We start from the raw sequence: 4,301 nt of genomic DNA on the forward strand, positions 1-4,301 counted from the left end.
TTTTTTGATTTTTTTTTTTTTTTTTTTTTTTTAGCTGATCAGCTATCGCTAGTGTTAGTGCATCTTATGTGAGTCCCAGGGAAGCCAAAAGATTGGACACCCCTGCAGGCTAAGTGGAAATTTAAAATGAAACAAATTTAGTTTTAAAACCAAATTATTTAGTAATTAAAACTGGCAAGGTGTTCTTAATTTATTTGAGCATATGCTTGAAACAAGATAGAAGGTAAATTTGCTTTACATTAAATTTTATCTCACAAACAGTAACTCTCCACTTTTAGTATACTATGTTCTTTTGATGTCAGATACAGTAATAATATGGTTTTTCTTTTTAATTTTTTAAAAAATATTATTTTCCTTTAAGTTCCAGGATACATATGCAGAACGTGCAGATTTGTTACATAGGTAAACGTGTGCCATAATGGTTTGCTGCACCTATCAACCCATCACCTAAATATTAAGCCCAGCATGCGTTAGCTATTTGTGACATTAGCTATTTGTCCAGGTTTTATAATGGCAAACATACTCCCTGCATGACCATTCACCCCGGACCCCCTGCAGCAGCGCCCCCACCACTAGTGAATGCCTTCTTATCCCCTGTTTCAATCACTGTCCCGAATGGTTCCTAGTAGATACAAAACGTTTTTTTCTCCAATGGGAAAATAGAACACAGGGAGCCACTCAGTTTGCTCCCAACACCGCTCTCCAGTCGCTCACCGGAGCTACCTTGGCAAGTACTCTAGGAGTATGGGAAAATGAAAACAACAAACTCACACACCTTTTTAACATACACAACCAGTTCTGTCTACCCAGCCAAGGTATATTCTTCTTATGTGGAACATCGACCTATATCTACCTCCCCACTAACTGGACAGGCACCTGCACCTTAGCTAAGTCCCAACATTAACATTGCCCAAGGAAATCAGACCTCATCAGTACTCCTTAAAGCTCAAGTCCGTCAACCATACAACTAATACCCCTACTTACAGGGTTAGGAATGGCTCCTGCTACAGGAACTGGAATAGCTGGTTTATCTACTTCATTATCCTACTACCACACACTCTCAAAGGATTTCTCAGACAGTTTGCAAGAAATAACAAAATCTATCCTTACTTTACAATCCCAAATAGATTCTTTAGCAGCAGTGACTCTCCAAAACCACCGAGGCTTAGACTTCCTCACTGCTGAGGCTGAGACCTCCTCACTCCTAGCAACTGGGACTACAGGCGCCCACCACCATGCCCCGCTAATTTTTTGTGTTTTTAGTAGAGACGGGGTTTCACCGTGTTATGGTCTCGATCTCCTGACCTCATGATCCACCCACCTCGGCCTCCCAAAGTGTTGGGATTACAGGTGTGAGCCGCCATGCCCAGCCTCTTACTATAAATTTTTAAAACACATACAAATCTATTTTATAGCCAATCTGTTAGAATTGCAATCTTAAAAATTACTCCAGGTCAAAACATTTAAAATCTCATCAGAAAAGTCTACCTTTCCAGACTGCTATATTTCTATGGGAAATCTTCAGTAGTAGCCTGCTGAAAGTTATCATCCCCTTACCCCTAATTAGAAATCCACATGCCTGTTCTTACTCCCCATTCTTGTCCTACTAATACTGTCTTCACTTAAATGCCACTTTGATCATTTTGTCTTACATTTGTATACAGACTTTTCAGTTTACAAGTGTTTTCACATTTGTTACAACATTATTTCATCATGCAGACCTAAGAGGTAGATACGAGCACTATTTTTATAAACAAGGTTACTGGTATTTGATTAGGTTAAATGATTTGTTCCAAGTTCCCATAGCTAGTAAGTGGCAGAACCAAAATACAGACTTATCTTTTGACATCCACTTATTGCTGTTACCACTATGCAGCTGCTGCTTCTATCTAAGTGGTGAGGCCTTTCCTATCTCTTCCACATCCACCGTTGTGACCTTGGAATATATCATTATTATTTGACACTTATGTGGCTGCAAACCTGGCTGCCACAAAGGGACTCAAAGAGTTCTCTTTGTGAAAAGAATGTCTACTTATGAAAACACTACTCAACCGAATTGTTATTATTATAGTTTTACAGGTGTCCTATTTCTCATGTTTATCCAGCTCCTGAAATGTTTCTTCAGCTATATACTGGATAATCAAAATATACCAACACTTTCAAGTCCCAAGCATTATCTTTTCAAGTTCCAAGTTGTACAAGACTGAGACTACAATTTAAACTCTTTCTCTCTGAATCCAAATAGAGCTTTCATAATCTGGAGATACACAGAATCATATATTTGCCCATAGGTGAATGCAGAGAAATTCTTTAGTTTTTAGACAAACTTAACTTCAGAACTCAAATAGATTCCTAGTGACTTCTAAGACTTATTTTCTTTTGCACTATTCTACACTGGGTTCTTAAATTAATCCTGCAAATTAGCAGAATTGCACTATGCAATAGTTATCTAGTTGGCACATGATTATAAAGTATGTTCTGATAAACATCTGAAAATAATTTCTTATGGACACATGCAGAGATGACAGAATAAAGTCAAATCATCTTTTTATGTTTTAACATGACTCATTACTTATGTTTTAAAATAACAATAGCAACAACAACAACAACAATACACTGTACCTCAGTATTTGAAGGTCATTTCGTATCTTCTTTTTGTCCTGATTCTGATGTCGGCATCTTATCTACAAAATGTTATTCACAGACACATATATGAGAACATTTTTTACTGTAAATTGTAAAACATATACTATATCCATTTATGAATATTTCAATAAAATAACAGTAATAGCAAAAATAGAATTCAGGATTGAAGCAGGTTCAGGAAAAAGAATTGATAGTATGGAAAACGATAGCAAAAGTTTTTTTTTTAAGTAGACATTATATTTGGGTCTATAAAGTTATTTTCTAAATAACAGCGTTTAAGCATAAAAATATTTTCAGAGATATTCACTGACTTACCACTTCTATTATTTAAGTATAAAAAAATAAAATTGTCATCGCTTGCTTGATTTTGTGGAGCTCGTTCAATAATGCCAATGTCATTTTATTGTTTTCCAGTTACTGTCTTTGTTGCTCCCTCCTATTACAAACAAAAAACAAAAGCAACAACAACAAAAAAAGCTTCAGAAAAAAATGTATTTATTCACTCACTCACTCAGTTTGTCAGTAAGACAAAAAACACACACACACACACACACACATACATTGTATCTATCAAATCACAGGCACTATCCTGGGAGAAGCAGAAAATGTACACAGAAGATAGATTCTGACCTATATTCAAGAAATGGCAGAGACATATGAACACAAAAACAGAAAAAGGTGTAATTCACCAGTTCTACAATTTAAGTCAATACAATACATAAGGGCACAAAGGAGAGAACAATCAGTTTTACCTGAAAAGCATAGAAAATGCTACCATAATTGGGCCATATTTGGAAGGACAGACGAAGTGCAGAGTCAGGATACAAAGTCTAGGTGCAATAGGATGTGTAAAATAATAAGGCATGAAACAACATTGCAAATGAGGGGTGCCAAAGGGACGTGGTAAAACTGGAACACAGTCGGAGGAAATGAGATGAAGAGATAAAATGGAACCACACCATATAAGACATGTGTCTTGCTGGAATGTGAACGTACCCCTTCATGTGATGAGTTACATTATTACAAATGTATTTTAGAAAGGTGACACTTCTAGCAGTGTAAAGATAGAGGAACATGGGGAGATGGGGCAAAACTAGAAAGGAGTATGTCAAAATTATAGGTAGAGAGTCAGTTATGCGAATGAGAGATGGAAGATTATAAGAAGGTAGAAAGTACAAAATTTGGTGTGTGACTGGATTGGTGACATGGAGGAGGGCTGAGGGCAGGTTGAAGTGCTTGAGTGTTTCACAGCTACTTCCTAGGTGTTATTTACTAGGGTGGGGAAACCACATGACAGATTAGAATCAGGAAAAGAATAAAAATGATGTTTTCAGTTTGAGACCTATAAAATTTGAGGGATCCAAGGGGCTTGGAAGAAAGAGCTGAATAAATACATTTGGAGTACGAGTAGATGACCTACATCAGGAAAATTACATGGTGATAAGAAGGTAAAGATTTGTAAGATAGACTAAATGGGTAGAATTAAATAATACAAACCTTTGCAGAATGCTGATATTTTGAAAATGAAATCAAAGAAGAGAAAAAAACATGGGATTAAGTTTTTCAATTACATATTTCTACATTTGTTTCAAGAATATAATTTCATTTACATAGGTAAATATTTCTGAAATATTTTGCAACATACATCTTTGAAT

Source organism: Rhinopithecus bieti, unplaced genomic scaffold (assembly GCF_001698545.2).
Source record: "Rhinopithecus bieti isolate Rb0 unplaced genomic scaffold, ASM169854v2 scaffold_36166, whole genome shotgun sequence".
NCBI lineage: Eukaryota > Metazoa > Chordata > Mammalia > Primates > Cercopithecidae > Rhinopithecus > Rhinopithecus bieti.